Source organism: Cavia porcellus, unplaced genomic scaffold (assembly GCF_034190915.1).
Source record: "Cavia porcellus strain 051 isolate PalLab524CR breed Dunkin Hartley unplaced genomic scaffold, mCavPor4.1 scaffold_24, whole genome shotgun sequence".
Classification (NCBI taxonomy): domain Eukaryota; kingdom Metazoa; phylum Chordata; class Mammalia; order Rodentia; family Caviidae; genus Cavia; species Cavia porcellus.
This window is the reverse complement of record NW_026947507.1, coordinates 58,558,182-58,585,683: the sequence shown is the minus strand read 5'-3', so window position 1 is coordinate 58,585,683 and position 27,502 is coordinate 58,558,182.

The following is a 27,502-nucleotide window of genomic DNA, read 5'->3' as shown; positions in this document are numbered from 1 at the left end:
ATGTTAGACACCCATACAATGCGCACCACCCAGCGATGATTTTCAAAACCTATTCTACCTTGCCACTGCATGTTTCCTGACCTCCCAATACTGACCACGCCGTGGTGCTTTTCTCCATCCTACATTGCCACTCACTGCCTATCCTAATTCAGACCCTCCGATTCACACCACCCCGTGATGTTTTTCTCACTCCTACTAGTGAATGTAATGTTACACACCCATACAATGCGCAACACCCCGCTATGTTTTTCAGAAACCTATCCTACATTGCAACTTCATGTTTCCTGAGCTCCCCATGCTGACCGCCCCGTGGCGCTTTTCTCCATCCGAGATTGCAACTCACTGCCTATCCTAATTCAAACACTCCGATTCACACCACCCCGTGTTTTTCTCACTCCTACTAGTGAATGTAATGTTACACACCCATACAATGCACACCACCCAGCGATGTTTTTCTGAAAGCTATCCTACCTTGAAACTACATGTTTCCTGAGCTCCCCATGCTGACCACCCCGTGGTGCTTTTCTCCATCCTACATTGCCACTCACTTCCTATCCTTATTCACACTCTCCGATTCACACCACCCCGTGATGTTTTTCTCACTCCTACTAGTGAATGTAATGTTACACACCCATACAATGCGCACCACCCAGCGATGTTTTTCAGAAAGCTATCCTACCTTGAAACTACATGTTTCCTGAGCTCCCCATGCTGACCAACCCGTGGTGCTTTTATCCATCCTACATTGCCCCTCACTTCCTATCCTTATTCACACTCTCCGATTCACACCACCCCGTGATGTTTTTCTCCCTCCTATTAGTGAATGTAATGTTACACACCCATACAATGCACACCACCCGCGAATTTTTTCCGAAACCTCTCCTACATTGCCATGAATGTTTCCTGACCTCCCCATGCTGACCACCCCCTAGTGCTTTTCTCCATCCTAGATTGTCACTCACTGCCCATCCTAATTCACATCCTATGATTCACACCACCACATGATGTTTTTCCCACTCCTATTAGTGAATGTAATGTTACACACCCATACAATGCGCACCACCCCGCCATGTACTTCAGAAACCTATCCTAAATTGCCACTACATATTTCCTGACCACCCCATGCTGACCACCCCGTGGTGCTTTTCTCCAGCCTACATTGCCACTCACTTCCTAACCTTATTCAGACCCTCCGATTCACACCACCCCGTGATGTTTTCTCACTCCTACTAGTGAATGTAAAGTGACACACCCATACAATGCGCACCACCCGCTATGTTTTTAAGAAATCTATCCTACATTGCCACTGCATGTTTCCTGAACTCCCCATGGTGCCCACCCAGTGGTGCTCTTCTCCATCCTACATTGCCACTCACTGCCTATCCTAATTCAGACCCTCCGATTCAAACCAACCCGTGATGTTTTTCTCACACCTACTAGTGAATGTAATGTTACACACCCATACAATGCGCAAGACCCCACGATGTTTTTCAGAAACCTATCCTACATTGCCACTGCATGTTTCCTGACCTCTCCATGCTGACCACCCCTGGGGCTTTTCTCCATCCTAAATTGCCACTCACTGCCTATCCTTATTCACACCCTCCGATTCACACCACCCCGTGATGTTTTTCTCACACCTACTAGTGAATGTAATGTTACACACCAATACAATGAGCAAGACCCCACGATGATTTTCAGAAACCTATCCTACATTGCCACTGCATGTTTCATGACCTCCCCATGCTGACCACCCCGTGGTGCTTTTCTCCATCCTACATTGCCACTCACTGACTATCCTAATTCATATCCTATGATACAGACCACCCTGTGATGTTTTTCTCACTCCTACTAGTGAATATGATGTTACAAACCCATACAATGCGCACCTCCCCGCGATGTTTTTCAGATACCTATCGTACATTGCCACTGCATGTTTCCTGTTCTCCCCTTGCTGACCATCCCGTGGTGCTTTTCTCCATCCTACATTGCCACTCACTGCCTATCCAAATTCAGACCTTCCGAATCACACCACCCCGTGATGTTTTTCTCACTCCTACTAGTGAATGTAATGTTACACACCCATACAATGAGCACGACCCCGCGATGTTTTTCATAAAGCTATCCTACATTGCCACTGCATGTTTCCTGACCTCCCCATGCTGACCACCCCATTGTGCTCTTCTCCTTCCTAAATTGCCACTCACTGCTTATCAAATTCAGACCCTCCGATTCACACCACCCCGTGATGTTTTTCTCACTCCTACTAGTGAATGTAATGTTACACAACCATACAATGCGCACCACACCTCAATGTTTTTCAGAAACCTATCCTGCATTGCCACTGAATATTTCCTGACCTCCTGATTCTGACCACCACGTGGTGCTCTTCTCCATCCTACATTGCCACTCACTGCCTATCCTTAATCAGACACTCCAATTCCCACATACTGTGATATTTTTCTCACTCCTACTAGTGAATGTAATGTTACAAACCCATACAATGAGCACCACCCAGCGATGTTTTTCAGAAACATACGCTACATTCCACCTGCATTTTTCCTGACCTCCCCATGCTGATCACCCAGTGGTACTTTTCCCCATCCTACATTGCAACTCACTGCCTATTCTAATTCAGACTCTCCGATTCACACCACCCCGTGATGTTTTTTTCACTCCTAGTAGTCAATGTTATGTTACACACCCATACAATGCGCACCACCCCGAGATGTTTTTCAGAAACCTATCATACATTGCCACTGCATGTTTCCTGACCTCCCCATGCTGACCACCCCGTGGTGCTTTTCTCCATCCTACATTGCCACTCACTGCCTATCCTAATTCAGACCCTCCGATTCAAACCAACCCGTGATGTTTTTCTCACACCTACTAGTGAATGTAATGTTACACACCCATACAATGCGCAAGACCCCACGATGTTTTTCAGAAACCTATCCTACATTGCCACTGCATGTTTCCTGACCTCTCCATGCTGACCACCCCTGGGGCTTTTCTCCATCCTAAATTGCCACTCACTGCCTATCCTTATTCACACCCTCCGATTCACACCACCCCGTGATGTTTTTCTCACACCTACTAGTGAATGTAATGTTACACACCCATACAATGCGCAAGACCCCACGATGTTTTTCAGAAACCTATCCTACATTGCCACTGCATGTTTCCTGACCTCTCCATGCTGACCACCCCTGGGGCTTTTCTCCATCCTAAATTGCCACTCACTGCCTATCCAAATTCAGACCGTCCGAATCACACCACCCCGTGATGTTTTTCTCACTCCTACTAGTGAATGTAATGTTACACACCCATACAATGAGCACGACCCCGCGATGTTTTTCATAAAGCTATCCTACATTGCCACTGCATGTTTCCTGACCTCCCCATGCTGACCACCCCATTGTGCTCTTCTCCTTCCTAAATTGCCACTCACTGCTTATCAAATTCAGACCCTCCGATTCACACCACCCCGTGATGTTTTTCTCACTCCTACTAGTGAATGTAATGTTACACAACCATACAATGCGCACCACACCTCAATGTTTTTCAGAAACCTATCCTGCATTGCCACTGAATATTTCCTGACCTCCTGATTCTGACCACCACGTGGTGCTCTTCTCCATCCTACATTGCCACTCACTGCCTATCCTTAATCAGACACTCCAATTCCCACATACTGTGATATTTTTCTCACTCCTACTAGTGAATGTAATGTTACAAACCCATACAATGAGCACCACCCAGCGATGTTTTTCAGAAACATACGCTACATTCCACCTGCATTTTTCCTGACCTCCCCATGCTGATCACCCAGTGGTACTTTTCCCCATCCTACATTGCAACTCACTGCCTATTCTAATTCAGACTCTCCGATTCACACCACCCCGTGATGTTTTTTTCACTCCTAGTAGTCAATGTTATGTTACACACCCATACAATGCGCACCACCCCGAGATGTTTTTCAGAAACCTATCGTACATTGCCACTGCATGTTTCCTGACCTCCCCATGCAGACCACCCCGTGGTGCTTTTCTCCATCCTACATTGCGACTCACTGCCTATCATAATTCAGACCCTATGATTCACACCACCCCGTGTTTTTCTCACTCCTACTAGTGAATGTAATGTTACGCATCCATGCAATGCACATCATCCCGCGATGTTTTTCAGAAACCTATCCTACATTGCCACTGCATGTTTCCTGACCTCCCTATGCTGACCACCCCCTGGTGCTTTTCTCCATCCTACATTGCCACTCACCGCTATTCTTATTCGGACCCTCTGATTCACACCACCCCATGATGTTTTTCTCTCTCCTACTACTGAATGTAATGTTACACACCCATACAATGCGCAACACCCCGCCATGGTTTTTCAGAAACCATTCCTACATTGCCACTGCATGTTTCCAGACCTCCCCATGCTGACCACCCCTTGGTATTTATCTCCATCCTACATTGCTACTCACTGCCTATCCTAATGCAGATCCTATGATTCACACCACCCAGTGATGTTTTTCTCACTCCTACTAGTGAATGTAATGTTAGACACCCATACAATGCGCACCACCCAGCGATGATTTTCAAAACCTATTCTACCTTGCCACTGCATGTTTCCTGACCTCCCAATACTGACCACGCCGTGGTGCTTTTCTCCATCCTACATTGCCACTCACTGCCTATCCTAATTCAGACCCTCCGATTCACACCACCCCGTGATGTTTTTCTCACTCCTACTAGTGAATGTAATGTTACACACCCATACAATGCGCAACACCCCGCTATGTTTTTCAGAAACCTATCCTACATTGCAACTTCATGTTTCCTGAGCTCCCCATGCTGACCGCCCCGTGGCGCTTTTCTCCATCCGAGATTGCAACTCACTGCCTATCCTAATTCAAACACTCCGATTCACACCACCCCGTGTTTTTCTCACTCCTACTAGTGAATGTAATGTTACACACCCATACAATGCACACCACCCAGCGATGTTTTTCTGAAAGCTATCCTACCTTGAAACTACATGTTTCCTGAGCTCCCCATGCTGACCACCCCGTGGTGCTTTTATCCATCCTACATTGCCACTCACTTCCTATCCTTATTCACACTCTCCGATTCACACCACCCCGTGATGTTTTTCTCACTCCTACTAGTGAATGTAATGTTACACACCCATACAATGCGCACCACTCAGCGATGTTTTTCAGAAAGCTATCCTACCTTGAAACTACATGTTTCCTGAGCTCCCCATGCTGACCAACCCGTGGTGATTTTATCCATCCTACATTGCCCCTCACTTCCTATCCTTATTCACACTCTCCGATTCACACCACCCCGTGATGTTTTTCTCCCTCCTATTAGTGAATGTAATGTTACACACCCATACAATGCACACCACCCGCGAATTTTTTCCGAAACCTCTCCTACATTGCCATGAATGTTTCCTGACCTCCCCATGCTGACCACCCCCTAGTGCTTTTCTCCATCCTAGATTGTCACTCACTGCCTATCCTAATTCACATCCTATGATTCACACCACCCCATGATGTTTTTCCCACTCCTATTAGTGAATGTAATGTTACACACCCATACAATGCGCACCACCCCGCCATGTACTTCAGAAACCTATCCTAAATTGCCACTACATATTTCCTGACCACCCCATGCTGACCACCCCGTGGTGCTTTTCTCCAGCCTACATTGCCACTCACTTCCTAACCTTATTCAGACCCTCCGATTCACACCACCCCGTGATGTTTTCTCACTCCTACTAGTGAATGTAAAGTGACACACCCATACAATGCGCACCACCCGCTATGTTTTTAAGAAATCTATCCTACATTGCCACTGCATGTTTCCTGAACTCCCCATGGTGCCCACCCAGTGGTGCTCTTCTCCATCCTACATTGCCACTCACTGCCTATCCTAATTCAGACCCTCCGATTCAAACCAACCCGTGATGTTTTTCTCACACCTACTAGTGAATGTAATGTTACACACCCATACAATGCGCAAGACCCCACGATGTTTTTCAGAAACCTATCCTACATTGCCACTGCATGTTTCCTGACCTCTCCATGCTGACCACCCCTGGGGCTTTTCTCCATCCTAAATTGCCACTCACTGCCTATCCTTATTCACACCCTCCGATTCACACAACCCCGTGATGTTTTTCTCACACCTACTAGTGAATGTAATGTTACACACCAATACAATGAGCAAGACCCCACGATGATTTTCAGAAACCTATCCTACATTGCCACTGCATGTTTCATGACCTCCCCATGCTGACCACCCCGTGGTGCTTTTCTCCATCCTACATTGCCACTCACTGACTATCCTAATTCATATCCTATGATACAGACCACCCTGTGATGTTTTTCTCACTCCTACTAGTGAATATAATGTTACAAACCCATACAATGCGCACCTCCCCGCGATGTTTTTCAGATACCTATCGTACATTGCCACTGCATGTTTCCTGTTCTCCCCTCGCTGACCATCCCGTGGTGCTTTTCTCCATCCTACATTGCCACTCACTGCCTATCCAAATTCAGACCGTCCGAATCACACCACCCCGTGATGTTTTTCTCACTCCTACTAGTGAATGTAATGTTACACACCCATACAATGAGCACGACCCCGCGATGTTTTTCATAAAGCTATCCTACATTGCCACTGCATGTTTCCTGACCTCCCCATGCTGACCACCCCATTGTGCTCTTCTCCTTCCTAAATTGCCACTCACTGCTTATCAAATTCAGACCCTCCGATTCACACCACCCCGTGATGTTTTTCTCACTCCTACTAGTGAATGTAATGTTACACAACCATACAATGCGCACCACACCTCAATGTTTTTCAGAAACCTATCCTGCATTGCCACTGAATATTTCCTGACCTCCTGATTCTGACCACCACGTGGTGCTCTTCTCCATCCTACATTGCCACTCACTGCCTATCCTTAATCAGACACTCCAATTCCCACATACTGTGATATTTTTCTCACTCCTACTAGTGAATGTAATGTTACAAACCCATACAATGAGCACCACCCAGCGATGTTTTTCAGAAACATACGCTATATTCCACCTGCATTTTTCCTGACCTCCCCATGCTGATCACCCAGTGGTACTTTTCCCCATCCTACATTGCAACTCACTGCCTATTCTAATTCAGACTCTCCGATTCACACCACCCCGTGATGTTTTTTTCACTCCTAGTAGTCAATGTTATGTTACACACCCATACAATGCGCACCACCCCGAGTTGTATTTCAGAAACCTATCGTACATTGCCACTGCATGTTTCCTGACCTCCCCATGCAGACCACCCCGTGGTGCTTTTCTCCATCCTACATTGCGACTCACTGCCTATCATAATTCAGACCCTATGATTCACACCACCCCGTGTTTTTCTCACTCCTACTAGTGAATGTAATGTTACACATCCATGCAATGCACACCATCCCGCGATGTTTTTCAGAAACCTATCCTACATTGCCACTGCATGTTTCCTGACCTCCCTATGCTGACCACCCCCTGGTGCTTTTCTCCATCCTACATTGCCACTCACCGATATCCTTATTCGGACCCTCTGATTCACACCACCCCATGATGTTTTTCTCTCTCCTACTACTGAATGTAATGTTACACACCCATACAATGCGCAACACCCCGCCATGGTTTTTCAGAAACCATTCCTACATTGCCACTGCATGTTTCCAGACCTCCCCATGCTGACCACGCCTTGGTATTTATCTCCATCCTACATTGCTACTCACTGCCTATCCTAATGCAGATCCTATGATTCACACCACCCAGTGATGTTTTTCTCACTCCTACTAGTGAATGTAATGTTAGACACCCATACAATGCGAACCACCCAGCGATGATTTTCAAAACCTATTCTACCTTGCCACTGCATGTTTCCTGACCTCCCAATACTGACCACGCCGTGGTGCTTTTCTCCATCCTACATTGCCACTCACTGCCTATCCTAATTCAGACCCTCCGATTCACACCACCCCGTGACGTTTTTCTCACTCCTACTAGTGAATGTAATGTTACACACCCATACAATGCACACCACCCAGCGATGTTTTTCTGAAAGCTATCCTACCTTGAAAGTACATGTTTCCTGAGCTCCCCATGCTGACCACCCCATGGTGCTTTTATCCATCCTACATTGCCACTCACTTCCTATCCTTATTCACACTCTCCGATTCACACCACCCCGTGATGTTTTTCTCACTCCTACTAGTGAATGTAATGTTACACACCCATACAATGCACACCACCCGCGATTTTTTTCTGAAACCTATCCTACAGTGCCATGAATGTTTCCTGACCTCCCCATGCTGACCACCCCTAGTGCTTTTCTCCATCCTAGATTGTCACTCACTGCCTATCCTAATTCACATCCTATGATTCACACCACCCCATGATGTTTTTCCCACTCCTATTAGTGAATGTAATGTTACACACCCATACAATGCGCACCACCCCGCCATGTACTTCAGAAACCTATCCTAAATTGCCACTACATGTTACCTGACCTCCACAATGTGACCACCCCGTGGTGCTTTTCTCCAGCCTACATTGCCACTCACTTCCTAACCTTATTCAGACCCTCCGTTTCACACCACCCCGTGATGTTTTCTCACTCCTACTAGTGAATGTAATGTGACACACCCATAGAATGCGCACCACCCGCTATGTTTTTACGAAATCTATCCTACATTGCCACTTCATGTTTCCTGATCTCCCCATGGTGCCCACCCCTGGGGCTTTTCTCCAACCTAAATTGCCACTCACTGCCTATCCTAATTCAGACCCTCCGATTCACACCATCCCGTGAAGTTTTTCTCACACCTACTAGTGAATGTAATGTTACACACCAATACAATGCGCAAGACCCCACGATGTTTTTCAGAAACCTTTCCTACATTGCCACTGCATGTTTCCTGACCTCCCCATGCTGACCACCCCGTGGTGCTTTTCTCCATCCTACATTGCCACTCCCTGACTATCCTAATTCATATCCTATGATACAGACCACCCGGTGATGTTTTTCTCACTCCTACTAGTGAATGTAATGTTACAAACCCATACAATGCGCACCTCCCCGCGATGTTTTTCAGATACCTATCGTACATTGCCACTGCATGTTTCCTGTTCTCCCCTTGCTGACCATCCTGTGGTGCTTTTCTCCATCCTACATTGCCACTCACTGCCTATCCAAATTCAGACCCTCCGAATCACACCACCCCGTGATGTTTTTCTCACTCCTACTAGCGAATGTAAAGTTACACACCCATACAATGAGCACGACCCCGCGATGTTTTTCAGAAAGCTATCCTACATTGCCACTGCATGTTTCCTGACCTCCCCATGCTGACCACCCCGTGGTGCTTTTCTCCATCCTACATTGCCACTCACTGCTTATCAAATTCAGACCCTCCGATTCACACCACCCCGTGATGTTTTTCTCACTCCTACTAGTGAATGTAATGTTACACAATCATACAATGCGCACCACACCTCGATGCTTTTCAGAAACCTATCCTGCATTGCCACTGAATATTTCCTGACCTCCTGATTCAGACCACCACGTGGTGCTCTTCTCCATGCTACATTGCCACTCACTGCCTATCCTTAATCAGAAACTCCAATTGACACCATACTGTGATATTTTTCTCACTCCTACTAGTGAATGTAATGTTACAAACCCATACAATGAGCCCCACCCCGCGATGTTTTTCAGAAACATATGCTACATTCCACCTGCATTTTTCCTGACCTCCCCATGCTGATCACCCTGTGGTACTTTTCCCCATCCTACATTGCAACTCACTGCCTATTCTAATTCAGACTCTCCGAATCAAACCACCCCGTGATGTTTTTTTCACTCCTAGTAGTCAATGTTATGTTACACACCCATACAATGCGCACCACTCCGAGATGCTTTTCAGAAACCTATCGTACATTGCCACTGCATGTTTCCTGACCTCGCCATGCAGACCACCCCGTGGTGCTTTTCTCCATCCTACATTGCGACTCACTGCCTATCATAATTCAGACCCTATGATTCACACCACCCCGTGTTTTTCCCACTCCTACTAGTGAATGTAATGTTACACATCCATGCAATGCACCCCGTCCCGCGATGTTTTTCAGAAACCTATCCTACATTGCCACTGCATGTTTCCTGACCTCCCTATGCTGACCACCCCATGGTGCTTTTCTCCATCCTACATTGCCACTAACCGCTATCCTTATTCAGACCCTCTGATTCACAACACGCCATGACGTTTTTCTCTCTCCTACTACTGAGTGTAATGTTACACCCCCATACAATGCGCAACACCCCGCCATGGTTTTTCAGAAACCATTCCTACATTGCCACTGCATGTTTCCAATCCTCCCCATGCTGACCACCCCGTGGTATTTATCTCCATCCTACATTGCTACTCACTGCCTATCCTAATTCACATCCTATGATTCACACAACCCAGTGATGTTTTTCTCACTCCAACAGTGAATGTAATGTTACACACCATTACAATAGGCACCACCCCAAGATGTTTTACAGAAACCTATCCTACATTGCCACTGCATGTTTCCAGACGTCCCCATGCTGACCACTCCGTGGTGCTTTTCTCCATTCTACATTGCCACTCACTGCCTATCTTAATTCAGATCCTATGATTCACACCACCCCGTGATGTTTTTCTCTCTCCTACTTGTGAATGGCCTGTTAGAAACCATTACAATGATCACCACCCCGTGATGTTTATCAGAAACCTATGCTACATTGCCACTGCATGTTACCTGACCTCCCAATGCTGACCACCCCGTGATACTTTTCCCCATCCTACATTGCAACTCACGGCCTATCCTAATTCAGACCATCCAATTCACACCACCCCGTGATGTTTTTCTCACTCCTACTAGTGAATGTAATGTTACACACCCATACAATGCGCACCACCCCGCTATGTTTTTCAGAAACCTATCAAACATTGCAACTGCATGTTTCCTGAGCTCCCCATGCTGACCGCCCCGTGGCACTTTTCTCCATCCGACATTGCCACTCACTGCCTATCCTCATTCACACCCTCCGATTCACACCACCCCGTGATGTTTTTCTCACTCCTGCTAGTGAATGTAATGTTACACACCCATACAATGCGCACCACCCAGCGATGTTTTTCAGAAAGCTATCCTACCTTGAAACTACATGTTTCCTGAGCTCCCCATGCTGACCACCCCGTGGTGCTTTTTTCCATCCTACATTGCCACTCATTTCCTATCCTTATTCACACTCTCCGATTCACACCACCCCGTGATGTTTTTCTCACTCCTACTAGTGAATGTAATGTTACACACCCATACAATGCACACCACCCGCGATTTTTTTCCGAATCCTATCCTACATTGCCATGAATGTTTCCTGACCTCCCCATGCTGACCACCCCCTAGTGCTTTTCTCCATCCTAGATTGTCACTCACTGCCTATCCTAATTCACATCCTATGATTCACACCACCCAGTGATGTTTTTCTCACTCCAATAGTGAATGTAATGTTACACACCCTTACAATGAGCACCACCCCAAGATGTTTTACAGAAACCTATCCTACATTGCCACTGCATGTTTCCAGACGTCCCCATGCTGACCACTCCGTGGTGCTTTTCTCCATCCTACATTGCCACTCACTGCCTATCCTAATTCAGATCCTATGATTCACACCACCAGGTGATGTTTTTCTCACTCCTACTTGTGAATGGCCTGTTAGAAACCCTTACAATGATCACCACCCCGTGATGTTTATCAGAAACCTATGCTACATTGCCAATGCATGTTACCTGACCTCCCCATGCTGACCACTCCCTGATACTTTTCCCCATCCTACATTGCAACTCACCGCCTATCCTAATTCAGACCATCTGATTCACACCACCCCGTGATGTTGTTCTCACTCCTACTAGTGAATGTAATCTTACACACCCATACAATGCGCACCACCCCGCGATGGTTTTCAGAAACCAATCGTACATTGCCACTGCATGTTTCCTGACCTTCCCATGCTGACCACCCCGTGGTGCTTTTCTCCATCCTACATTGCCACTCACTGCCTATCCTAATTCAGACCCACCGATTCACACCACCCCGTGATGTTTTTCTCACTCCTAGTAGTAAATGCAATGTTACACACCCATACAATGCACAACACCCCGCGATGTTTTTCAGAAACCTGTCCTACATTGCCACTGCATGTTTCCTGAGCTCCCCATGCTGACCACCCCGTGGTGCTTTTCTCCATCCTACATTGCCACTCACTGGCTATCCTAATTCAGACCCTCCGATTCACACCACCCCATGATGTTTTTCTCACTCCTACTAGTGAATTTAATGTTACACACCCATACAATGTGCACCACACTGCGATGTTTTTCAGAAACCTATCCTACCTTGAAACTACATGTTTCCTGAGCTCCCCATTCTGACAAGCCGGTGGTGCTTTTCTCCATCCTACAATGCCACTCACTTCCTATCCTTATTCACACTCTCCGATTCACACCAACCTGTGATGTCATTCTCACTTCTACTCGTGAATGTAATGTTACACACCCATACAATGCACACCACCCGCGACTTTTTTCAGATACCTATCCTACATTGCCACTGGATGTTTCCTGACCTCCCCATGCTCACCACCCCGTAGTGCTTTTCTCCATCCTACATTGCCACTCACTGCCTATACTTATTCAGATCCTATGATTAACACCACCTCGTTATGTTTTTCTCACTCCTACTAGTGAATGTAATGTTACACACCCATGCAATGTACACCACCCAGCGATGTTTTTCAGAAACCTATCCTACATTGCCACAGCCTGTTTCCTGAGCTTGCCATGCTGACCACCCCGTGGTGCTTTTCTCTATCCTAGATTGCCAATCACTGCCTATCCTTTTCAGATCCTATGATTTACATTGCCCAGTGATGTTTTTCTCACTCCTACTAGTGAATGTAATGTTACAGACCCATACAATGCACACTACCCCAAGATGTTTTTCAGAAACGTATCATACATTGCCACTGCATTTTTCCTGACATCCTCAGGCTGACCACCCCGTGGTGCTTTTCTCCATCCTAGATTGCCACTCACTTCCTATCCTAATTCAGACACTCCGATTCACACCTCCCCGTTATGTTTTTCTCTCTCCTACCAGTGAATGTAATGTTACACACCCATACAATGCGCACCACCACGCGATGTTTTTCTGAAACCTTTCCTACATTGCCACTGCATGTTTCCTGACCTCCCCATGCTGACCCCCCGTAGTGCTTTTCTCCATCCTAGATTGCCACTCACTGCCTATCCTAATTCAGATCCTATCAATCACACCACCCAGTGATGCTTTTCTCACTCTTACTAGTGAATGTAATGTTACACACCCATACAATGCGCACCACCCCGCGATGTATTTCAGAAACCTATTCTACATTGTCACTGCATGTTTCCTGACCTCCCCATTCTGACCACCACATGGTGCTTTTCTCCATCCTACATGGCTACTCACTGCCTATCCTAATTCAGATCCTATGATTCACACCAACCCGTGATATTTTTCTCATTCCTACTAGTGAATGTAATGTTACACACCCATACAAAGCGCACCACCCCGCGATGTTTTTCAGAAACCTATTCTACATTGCCACTGCATGTTTCCTGACCTCCCCATTCTGACCACCACGTGGTGCTTTTCTCCATCCTACGTTGCCACTCACAGTCTATCCTAATTCAGACCCTCCGATTCACACCACCCTGTGATGTTTTTCTCACTTCTAGTAGTAAATGCAATGTTACACACCCATACAATGCGCACCACACCGCGATGTTTTTCAGAAACCTATCCTACATTGCCACTGCATGTTTCCTGAGCTCCCCATGCTGACCGCCCCGTGGCGCTTTTCTCCATCCTACATTGCCACTCACTGCCTATCCTATTTCACACCCTCCGATTCACACCACCCCGTGATGTTTTTCTCACTCCTACTAGTGAATGTAATGTTACACACCCATACAATGGCACCACCCAGCGATGTTTTTCAGAAAGCTATCCTACCTTGAAACTACATGTTTCCTGAGCTCCCTATGCTGACCACCCCGTGGTGCTTTTATCCATCCTACATTGCCACTCACTTCCTATCCTTATTCACACTCTCCGATTCACACCACCCCGTGATGTTTTTTCACTCCTACTAGTGAATGTAATGTTATACACCCATACAATGCACACCACCCACGATTTTTTTCCGAAACCTATCCTACATTGCCATGAATGTTTCCTGACCTCCCCATGCTGACCACCCCCTAGTGCTTTTCTCAATCCTAGATTGTCACTCAATGCCTATCCTAATTCACATCCTATGATTCACACCACCCCATGATGTTTTTCCCACTCCTATTAGTGAATGTAAGGTTACACACCCATACAATGCGCACCACCCCACCATGTACTTCAGAAACCTATCCTAAATTGCCACTACATTTTTTCTGACCTCCCCATGCTGACCACCCCGTGGTGCTTTTCTCCAGCCTACATTGCCACTCACTTCCTAACCTTATTCAGACCCTCCGATTTACACCACCCCGTGATGTTTTCTCACTCCTACTAGTGAATGTAAAGTGACACACCCATACAATGCGCACCACCCGATATGTTTTTAAGAAATCTATCCTACATTGCCACTGCATGTTTCCTGAACTCCCCATGGTGCCCACCCAGTGGTGCTCTTCTCCATCCTACATTGCCACTCACTGCCTATCCTAATTCAGACCCTCCGATTCAAACCAACCCGTGATGTTTTTCTCACACCTACTAGTGAATGTAATGTTACACACCCATACAATGCGCAAGACCCCACGATGTTTTTCAGAAACCTATCCTACATTGCCACTGCATGTTTCCTGACCTCCCCATGCTGACCACCCCGTGGTGCTTTTCTCCATCCTAAATTGCCACTCACTGCCTATCCTAATTCAGACCCTCCGATTCACACCACCCCGTGATGTTTTTCTCACACCTACTAGTGAATGTAATGTTACACACCAATACAATGCGCAAGACCCCACGATGTTTTTCAGAAACCTATCCTACATTGCCACTGCAAGTTTCCTGACCTCCCCATGCTGACCACCCCTAGTGCTTTTCTCCATCCTAGATTGTCACTCACTGCCTATCCTAATTCACATCCTATGATTCACACCACCCAGTGATGTTTTTGTCACTCCAATAGTGAATGTAATGTTACACACCCTTACAATGAGCACCACCCCAAGATGTTTTACAGAAACCTATCCTACATTGCCACTGCATGTTTCCAGACGTCCCCATGCTGACCACTCCGTGGTGCTTTTCTCCATCCTACATTGCCACTCACTGCCTATCCTAATTCAGATCCTATGATTCACACCACCAGGTGATGTTTTTCTCACTCCTACTTGTGAATGGCCTGTTAGAAACCCTTACAATGATCACCACCCCGTGATGTTTATCAGAAACCTATGCTACATTGCCAATGCATGTTACCTGACCTCCCCATGCTGACCACTCCCTGATACTTTTCCCCATCCTACATTGCAACTCACCGCCTATCCTAATTCTGACCATCTGATTCACACCACCCCGTGATGTTGTTCTCACTCCTACTAGTGAATGTAATCTTACACACCCATACAATGCGCACCACCCCGCGATGGTTTTCAGAAACCAATCGTACATTGCCACTGCATGTTTCCTGACCTTCCCATGCTGACCACCCCGTGGTGCTTTTCTCCATCCTACATTGCCACTCACTGCCTATCCTAATTCAGACCCACCGATTCACACCACCCCGTGATGTTTTTCTCACTCCTAGTAGTAAATGCAATGTTACACACCCATACAATGCGCAACACCCCGCGATGTTTTTCAGAAACCTGTCCTACATTGCCACTGCATGTTTCCTGAGCTCCCCATGCTGACCACCCCGTGGTGCTTTTCTCCATCCTACATTGCCACTCACTGGCTATCCTAATTCAGACCCTCCGATTCACACCACCCCATGATGTTTTTCTCACTCCTACTAGTGAATGTAATGTTACACACCCATACAATGTGCACCACACTGCGATGTTTTTCAGAAACCTATCCTACCTTGAAACTACATGTTTCCTGAGCTCCCCATGCTGACAAGCCGGTGGTGCTTTTCTCCATCCTACAATGCCACTCACTTCCTATCCTTATTCACACTCTCCGATTCACACCAACCTGTGATGTCATTCTCACTTCTACTCGTGAATGTAATGTTACACACCCATACAATGCACACCACCCGCCACTTTTTTCAGATACCTATCCTACATTGCCACTGGATGTTTCCTGACCTCCCCATGCTCACCACCCCGTAGTGCTTTTCTCCATCCTACATTGCCACTCACTGCCTATACTTATTCAGATCCTATGATTAACACCACCTCGTTATGTTTTTCTCACTCCTACTAGTGAATGTAATGTTACACACCCATGCAATGTACACCACCCAGCGATGTTTTTCAGAAACCTATCCTACATTGCCACAGCCTGTTTCCTGAGCTTGCCATGCTGACCACCCCGTGGTGCTTTTCTCTATCCTAGATTGCCAATCACTGCCTATCCTTTTCAGATCCTATGATTTACATTGCCCAGTGATGTTTTTCTCACTCCTACTAGTGAATGTAATGTTACAGACCCATACAATGCGCACTACCCCAAGATGTTTTTCAGAAACGTATCATACATTGCCACTGCATTTTTCCTGACATCCTCAGGCTGACCACCCCGTGGTGCTTTTCTCCATCCTAGATTGCCACTCACTTCCTATCCTAATTCAGACACTCCGATTCACACCTCCCCGTTATGTTTTTCTCTCTCCTACCAGTGAATGTAATGTTACACACCCATACAATGCGCACCACCACGCGATGTTTTTCTGAAACCTATCCTACATTGCCACTGCATGTTTCCTGACCTCCCCATGCTGACCCCCCGTAGTGCTTTTCTCCATCCTAGATTGCCACTCACTGCCTATCCTAATTCAGATCCTATCAATCACACCACCCAGTGATGCTTTTCTCACTCTTACTAGTGAATGTAATGTTACACACCCATACAATGCGCACCACCCCGCGATGTATTTCAGAAACCTATTCTACATTGTCACTGCATGTTTCCTGACCTCCCCATTCTGACCACCACATGGTGCTTTTCTCCATCCTACATGGCTACTCACTGCCTATCCTAATTCAGATCCTATGATTCACACCAACCCGTGATATTTTTCTCATTCCTACTAGTGAATGTAATGTTACACACCCATACAAAGCGCACCACCCCGCGATGTTTTTCAGAAACCTATTCTACATTGCCACTGCATGTTTCCTGACCTCCCCATTCTGACCACCACGTGGTGCTTTTCTCCATCCTACGTTGCCACTCACAGTCTATCCTAATTCAGACCCTCCGATTCACACCACCCTGTGATGTTTTTCTCACTTCTAGTAGTAAATGCAATGTTACACACCCATACAATGCGCACCACACCGCGATGTTTTTCAGAAACCTATCCTACATTGCCACTGCATGTTTCCTGAGCTCCCCATGCTGACCGCCCCGTGGCGCTTTTCTCCATCCTACATTGCCACTCACTGCCTATCCTATTTCACACCCTCCGATTCACACCACCCCGTGATGTTTTTCTCACTCCTACTAGTGAATGTAATGTTACACACCCATACAATGGCACCACCCAGCGATGTTTTTCAGAAAGCTATCCTACCTTGAAACTACATGTTTCCTGAGCTCCCTATGCTGACCACCCCGTGGTGCTTTTATCCATCCTACATTGCCACTCACTTCCTATCCTTATTCACACTCTCCGATTCACACCACCCCGTGATGTTTTTTCACTCCTACTAGTGAATGTAATGTTATACACCCATACAATGCACACCACCCGCGATTTTTTTCCGAAACCTATCGTACATTGCCATGAATGTTTCCTGACCTCCCCATGCTGACCACCCCCTAGTGCTTTTCTCAATCCTAGATTGTCACTCAATGCCTATCCTAATTCACATCCTATGATTCACACCACCCCATGATGTTTTTCCCACTCCTATTAGTGAATGTAAGGTTACACACCCATACAATGCGCACCACCCCACCATGTACTTCAGAAACCTATCCTAAATTGCCACTACATTTTTTCTGACCTCCCCATGCTGACCACCCCGTGGTGCTTTTCTCCAGCCTACATTGCCACTCACTTCCTAACCTTATTCAGACCCTCCGATTTACACCACCCCGTGATGTTTTCTCACTCCTACTAGTGAATGTAAAGTGACACACCCATACAATGCGCACCACCCGATATGTTTTTAAGAAATCTATCCTACATTGCCACTGCATGTTTCCTGAACTCCCCATGGTGCCCACCCAGTGGTGCTCTTCTCCATCCTACATTGCCACTCACTGCCTATCCTAATTCAGACCCTCCGATTCAAACCAACCCGTGATGTTTTTCTCACACCTACTAGTGAATGTAATGTTACACACCCATACAATGCGCAAGACCCCACGATGTTTTTCAGAAACCTATCCTACATTGCCACTGCATGTTTCCTGACCTCCCCATGCTGACCACCCCGTGGTGCTTTTCTCCATCCTACATTGCCACTCACTGCTTATCAAATTCAGACCCTCTGATTCACACCACCCCGTGATGTTTTTCTCACTCCTACTAGTGAATGTAATGTTACACAACCATACAATGCGCACCACACCTCGATGCTTTTCAAAAACCTATCCAGCATTGCCACTGAATATTTCCTGACCTCCTGATTCAGACCACCACGTGGTGCTCTTCTCCATCCTACATTGCCACTCACTGCCTATCCTTAATCAGAAACTCCAATTGACACCATACTGTGATATTTTTCTCACTCCTACTAGTGAATGTAATGTTACAAACCCATACAATGAGCCCCACCCCGCGATGTTTTTCAGAAACATATGCTACATTCCACCTGCATTTTTCCTGACCTCCCCATGCTGATCACCCTGTGGTACTTTTCCCCATCCTACATTGCAACTCACTGCCTATTCTAATTCAGACTCTCCGAATCACACCACCCCGTGATGTTTTTTTCACTCCTAGTAGTCAATGTTATGTTACACACCCATACAATGCGCACCACTCCGAGATGTTTTTCAGAAACCTATCGTACATTGCCACTGCATGTTTCCTGACCTCGCCATGCAGACCACCCCGTGGTGCTTTTCTTCATCCTACATTGCGACTCACTGCCTATCATAATTCAGACCCTATGATTCACACCACCCCGTGTTTTTCTCACTCCTACTAGTGAATGTAATGTTACACATCCATGCAATGCACCCCGTCCCGCGATGTTTTTCAGAAACCTATCCTACATTGCCACTGCATGTTTCCTGACCTCCCTATGCTGACCACCCCATGGTGCTTTTCTCCATCCTACATTGCCACTAACCGCTATCCTTATTCAGACCCTCTGATTCACAACACCCCATGATGTTTTTCTCTCTCCTACTACTGAATGTAATGTTACACCCCCATACAATGCGCAACACCCCGCCATGGTTTTTCAGAAACCATTCCTACATTGCCACTGCATGTTTCCAATCCTCCCCATGCTGACCACCCCGTGGTATTTATCTCCATCCTACATTGCTACTCACTGCCTATCTTAATTCACATCCTATGATTCACACCACCTAGTGATGTTTTTCTCACTCCAATAGTGAATGTAATGTTACACACCGTTACAATAGGCACCACCCCAAGATGTTTTACAGAAACCTATCCTACATTGCCACTGCATGTTTCCAGACGTCCCCATGCTGACCACTCCGTGGTGCTTTTCTCCATTCTACATTGCCACTCACTGCCTATCTTAATTCAGATCCTATGATTCACACCACCCCGTGATGTTTTTCTCTCTCCTACTTGTGAATGGCCTGTTAGAAACCATTACAATGATCACCACCCCGTGATGTTTATCAGAAACCTATGCTACATTGCCACTGCATGTTACCTGACCTCCCAATGCTGACCACCCCGTGATACTTTTCCCCATCCTACATTGCAACTCACGGCCTATCCTAATTCAGACCATCCAATTCACACCACCCCGTGATGTTTTTCTCACTCCTACTAGTGAATGTAATGTTACACACCCATACAATGCGCACCACCCCGCTATGTTTTTCAGAAACCTATCAAACATTGCAACTGCATGTTTCCTGAGCTCCCCATGCTGACCGCCCCGTGGCACTTTTCTCCATCCGACATTGCCACTCACTGCCTATCCTAATTCACACCCTCCGATTCACACCACCCCGTGATGTTTTTCTCACTCCTGCTAGTGAATGTAATGTTACACACCCATACAATGCGCACCACCCAGCGATGTTTTTCAGAAAGCTATCCTACCTTGAAACTACATGTTTCCTGAGCTCCCCATGCTGACCACCCCGTGGTGCTTTTTTCCATCCTACATTGCCACTCACTTCCTATCCTTATTCACACTCTCCGATTCACACCACCCCGTGATGTTTTTTCACTCCTACTAGTGAATGTAATGTTATACACCCATACAATGCACACCACCCGCGATTTTTTTCCGAAACCTATCGTACATTGCCATGAATGTTTCCTGACCTCCCCATGCTGACCACCCCCTAGTGCTTTTCTCAATCCTAGATTGTCACTCAATGCCTATCCTAATTCACATCCTATGATTCACACCACCCCATGATGTTTTTCCCACTCCTATTAGTGAATGTAAGGTTACACACCCATACAATGCGCACCACCCCACCATGTACTTCAGAAACCTATCCTAAATTGCCACTACATTTTTTCTGACCTCCCCATGCTGACCACCCCGTGGTGCTTTTCTCCAGCCTACATTGCCACTCACTTCCTAACCTTATTCAGACCCTCCGATTTACACCACCCCGTGATGTTTTCTCACTCCTACTAGTGAATGTAAAGTGACACACCCATACAATGCGCACCACCCGATATGTTTTTAAGAAATCTATCCTACATTGCCACTGCATGTTTCCTGAACTCCCCATGGTGCCCACCCAGTGGTGCTCTTCTCCATCCTACATTGCCACTCACTGCCTATCCTAATTCAGACCCTCCGATTCAAACCAACCCGTGATGTTTTTCTCACACCTACTAGTGAATGTAATGTTACACACCCATACAATGCGCAAGACCCCACGATGTTTTTCAGAAACCTATCCTACATTGCCACTGCATGTTTCCTGACCTCCCCATGCTGACCACCCCGTGGTGCTTTTCTCCATCCTACATTGCCACTCACTGCTTATCAAATTCAGACCCTCTGATTCACACCACCCCGTGATGTTTTTCTCACTCCTACTAGTGAATGTAATGTTACACAACCATACAATGCGCACCACACCTCGATGCTTTTCAAAAACCTATCCAGCATTGCCACTGAATATTTCCTGACCTCCTGATTCAGACCACCACGTGGTGCTCTTCTCCATCCTACATTGCCACTCACTGCCTATCCTTAATCAGAAACTCCAATTGACACCATACTGTGATATTTTTCTCACTCCTACTAGTGAATGTAATGTTACAAACCCATACAATGAGCCCCACCCCGCGATGTTTTTCAGAAACATATGCTACATTCCACCTGCATTTTTCCTGACCTCCCCATGCTGATCACCCTGTGGTACTTTTCCCCATCCTACATTGCAACTCACTGCCTATTCTAATTCAGACTCTCCGAATCACACCACCCCGTGATGTTTTTTTCACTCCTAGTAGTCAATGTTATGTTACACACCCATACAATGCGCACCACTCCGAGATGTTTTTCAGAAACCTATCGTACATTGCCACTGCATGTTTCCTGACCTCGCCATGCAGACCACCCCGTGGTGCTTTTCTCCATCCTACATTGCGACTCACTGCCTATCATAATTCAGACCCTATGATTCACACCACCCCGTGTTTTTCTCACTCCTACTAGTGAATGTAATGTTACACATCCATGCAATGCACCCCGTCCCGCGATGTTTTTCAGAAACCTATCCTACATTGCCACTGCATGTTTCCTGACCTCCCTATGCTGACCACCCCATGGTGCTTTTCTCCATCCTACATTGCCACTAACCGCTATCCTTATTCAGACCCTCTGATTCACAACACCCCATGATGTTTTTCTCTCTCCTACTACTGAATGTAATGTTACACCCCCATACAATGCGCAACACCCCGCCATGGTTTTTCAGAAACCATTCCTACATTGCCACTGCATGTTTCCAATCCTCCCCATGCTGACCACCCCGTGGTATTTATCTCCATCCTACATTGCTACTCACTGCCTATCTTAATTCACATCCTATGATTCACACCACCTAGTGATGTTTTTCTCACTCCAATAGTGAATGTAATGTTACACACCGTTACAATAGGCACCACCCCAAGATGTTTTACAGAAACCTATCCTACATTGCCACTGCATGTTTCCAGACGTCCCCATGCTGACCACTCCGTGGTGCTTTTCTCCATTCTACATTGCCACTCACTGCCTATCTTAATTCAGATCCTATGATTCACACCACCCCGTGATGTTTTTCTCTCTCCTACTTGTGAATGGCCTGTTAGAAACCATTACAATGATCACCACCCCGTGATGTTTATCAGAAACCTATGCTACATTGCCACTGCATGTTACCTGACCTCCCAATGCTGACCACCCCGTGATACTTTTCCCCATCCTACATTGCAACTCACGGCCTATCCTAATTCAGACCATCCAATTCACACCACCCCGTGATGTTTTTCTCACTCCTACTAGTGAATGTAATGTTACACACCCATACAATGCGCACCACCCCGCTATGTTTTTCAGAAACCTATCAAACATTGCAACTGCATGTTTCCTGAGCTCCCCATGCTGACCGCCCCGTGGCACTTTTCTCCATCCGACATTGCCACTCACTGCCTATCCTAATTCACACCCTCCGATTCACACCACCCCGTGATGTTTTTCTCACTCCTGCTAGTGAATGTAATGTTACACACCCATACAATGCGCACCACCCAGCGATGTTTTTCAGAAAGCTATCCTACCTTGAAACTACATGTTTCCTGAGCTCCCCATGCTGACCACCCCGTGGTGCTTTTTTCCATCCTACATTGCCACTCATTTCCTATCCTTATTCACACTCTCCGATTCACACCACCCCGTGATGTTTTTCTCACTCCTACTAGTGAATGTAATGTTACACACCCATACAATGCACACCACCCGCGATTTTTTTCCGAATCCTATCCTACATTGCCATGAATGTTTCCTGACCTCCCCATGCTGACCACCCCCTAGTGCTTTTCTCCATCCTAGATTGTCACTCACTGCCTATCCTAATTCACATCCTATGATTCACACCACCCAGTGATGTTTTTCTCACTCCAATAGTGAATGTAATGTTACACACCCTTACAATGAGCACCACCCCAAGATGTTTTACAGAAACCTATCCTACATTGCCACTGCATGTTTCCAGACGTCCCCATGCTGACCACTCCGTGGTGCTTTTCTCCATCCTACATTGCCACTCACTGCCTATCCTAATTCAGATCCTATGATTCACACCACCAGGTGATGTTTTTCTCACTCCTACTTGTGAATGGCCTGTTAGAAACCCTTACAATGATCACCACCCCGTGATGTTTATCAGAAACCTATGCTACATTGCCAATGCATGTTACCTGACCTCCCCATGCTGACCACTCCCTGATACTTTTCCCCATCCTACATTGCAACTCACCGCCTATCCTAATTCAGACCATCTGATTCACACCACCCCGTGATGTTGTTCTCACTCCTACTAGTGAATGTAATCTTACACACCCATACAATGCGCACCACCCCGCGATGGTTTTCAGAAACCAATCGTACATTGCCACTGCATGTTTCCTGACCTTCCCATGCTGACCACCCCGTGGTGCTTTTCTCCATCCTACATTGCCACTCACTGCCTATCCTAATTCAGACCCACCGATTCACACCACCCCGTGATGTTTTTCTCACTCCTAGTAGTAAATGCAATGTTACACACCCATACAATGCGCAACACCCCACGATGTTTTTCAGAAACCTGTCCTACATTGCCACTGCATGTTTCCTGAGCTCCCCATGCTGACCACCCCGTGGTGCTTTTCTCCATCCTACATTGCCACTCACTGGCTATCCTAATTCAGACCCTCCGATTCACACCACCCCATGATGTTTTTCTCACTCCTACTAGTGAATGTAATGTTACACACCCATACAATGTGCACCACACTGCGATGTTTTTCAGAAACCTATCCTACCTTGAAACTACATGTTTCCTGAGCTCCCCATGCTGACAAGCCGGTGGTGCTTTTCTCCATCCTACAATGCCACTCACTTCCTATCCTTATTCACACTCTCCGATTCACACCAACCTGTGATGTCATTCTCACTTCTACTCGTGAATGTAATGTTACACACCCATACAATGCACACCACCCGCGACTTTTTTCAGATACCTATCCTACATTGCCACTGGATGTTTCCTGACCTCCCCATGCTCACCACCCCGTAGTGCTTTTCTCCATCCTACATTGCCACTCACTGCCTATACTTATTCAGATCCTATGATTAACACCACCTCGTTATGTTTTTCTCACTCCTACTAGTGAATGTAATGTTACACACCCATGCAATGTACACCACCCAGCGATGTTTTTCAGAAACCTATCCTACATTGCCACAGCCTGTTTCCTGAGCTTGCCATGCTGACCACCCCGTGGTGCTTTTCTCTATCCTAGATTGCCAATCACTGCCTATCCTTTTCAGATCCTATGATTTACATTGCCCAGTGATGTTTTTCTCACTCCTACTAGTGAATGTAATGTTACAGACCCATACAATGCGCACTACCCCAAGATGTTTTTCAGAAACGTATCATACATTGCCACTGCATTTTTCCTGACATCCTCAGGCTGACCACCCCGTGGTGCTTTTCTCCATCCTAGATTGCCACTCACTTCCTATCCTAATTCAGACACTCCGATTCACACCTCCCCGTTATGTTTTTCTCTCTCCTACCAGTGAATGTAATGTTACACACCCATACAATGCGCACCACCACGCGATGTTTTTCTGAAACCTATCCTACATTGCCACTGCATGTTTCCTGACCTCCCCATGCTGACCCCCCGTAGTGCTTTTCTCCATCCTAGATTGCCACTCACTGCCTATCCTAATTCAGATCCTATCAATCACACCACCCAGTGATGCTTTTCTCACTCTTACTAGTGAATGTAATGTTACACACCCATACAATGCGCACCACCCCGCGATGTATTTCAGAAACCTATTCTACATTGTCACTGCATGTTTCCTGACCTCCCCATTCTGACCACCACATGGTGCTTTTCTCCATCCTACATGGCTACTCACTGCCTATCCTAATTCAGATCCTATGATTCACACCAACCCGTGATATTTTTCTCATTCCTACTAGTGAATGTAATGTTACACACCCATACAAAGCGCACCACCCCGCGATGTTTTTCAGAAACCTATTCTACATTGCCACTGCATGTTTCCTGACCTCCCCATTCTGACCACCACGTGGTGCTTTTCTCCATCCTACGTTGCCACTCACAGTCTATCCTAATTCAGACCCTCCGATTCACACCACCCTGTGATGTTTTTCTCACTTCTAGTAGTAAATGCAATGTTACACACCCATACAATGCGCACCACACCGCGATGTTTTTCAGAAACCTATCCTACATTGCCACTGCATGTTTCCTGAGCTCCCCATGCTGACCGCCCCGTGGCGCTTTTCTCCATCCTACATTGCCACTCACTGCCTATCCTATTTCACACCCTCCGATTCACACCACCCCGTGATGTTTTTCTCACTCCTACTAGTGAATGTAATGTTACACACCCATACAATGGCACCACCCAGCGATGTTTTTCAGAAAGCTATCCTACCTTGAAACTACATGTTTCCTGAGCTCCCTATGCTGACCACCCCGTGGTGCTTTTATCCATCCTACATTGCCACTCACTTCCTATCCTTATTCCCACTCTCCGATTCACACCACCCCGTGATGTTTTTTCACTCCTACTAGTGAATGTAATGTTATACACCCATACAATGCACACCACCCGCGATTTTTTTCCGAAACCTATCCTACATTGCCATGAATGTTTCCTGACCTCCCCATGCTGACCACCCCCTAGTGCTTTTCTCAATCCTAGATTGTCACTCAATGCCTATCCTAATTCACATCCTATGATTCACACCACCCCATGATGTTTTTCCCACTCCTATTAGTGAATGTAAGGTTACACACCCATACAATGCGCACCACCCCACCATGTACTTCAGAAACCTATCCTAAATTGCCACTACATTTTTTCTGACCTCCCCATGCTGACCACCCCGTGGTGCTTTTCTCCAGCCTACATTGCCACTCACTTCCTAACCTTATTCAGACCCTCCGATTTACACCACCCCGTGATGTTTTCTCACTCCTACTAGTGAATGTAAAGTGACACACCCATACAATGCGCACCACCCGATATGTTTTTAAGAAATCTATCCTACATTGCCACTGCATGTTTCCTGAACTCCCCATGGTGCCCACCCAGTGGTGCTCTTCTCCATCCTACATTGCCACTCACTGCCTATCCTAATTCAGACCCTCCGATTCAAACCAACCCGTGATGTTTTTCTCACACCTACTAGTGAATGTAATGTTACACACCCATACAATGCGCAAGACCCCACGATGTTTTTCAGAAACCTATCCTACATTGCCACTGCATGTTTCCTGACCTCCCCATGCTGACCACCCCGTGGTGCTTTTCTCCATCCTAAATTGCCACTCACTGCCTATCCTAATTCAGACCCTCCGATTCACACCACCCCGTGATGTTTTTCTCACACCTACTAGTGAATGTAATGTTACACACCAATACAATGCGCAAGACCCCACGATGTTTTTCCGAAACCTATCCTACATTGCCACTGCAAGTTTCCTGACCTCCCCATGCTGACCACCCCTAGTGCTTTTCTCCATCCTAGATTGTCACTCACTGCCTATCCTAATTCACATCCTATGATTCACACCACCCAGTGATGTTTTTCTCACTCCAATAGTGAATGTAATGTTACACACCCTTACAATGAGCACCACCCCAAGATGTTTTACAGAAACCTATCCTACATTGCCACTGCATGTTTCCAGACGTCCCCATGCTGACCACTCCATGGTGCTTTTCTCCATCCTACATTGCCACTCACTGCCTA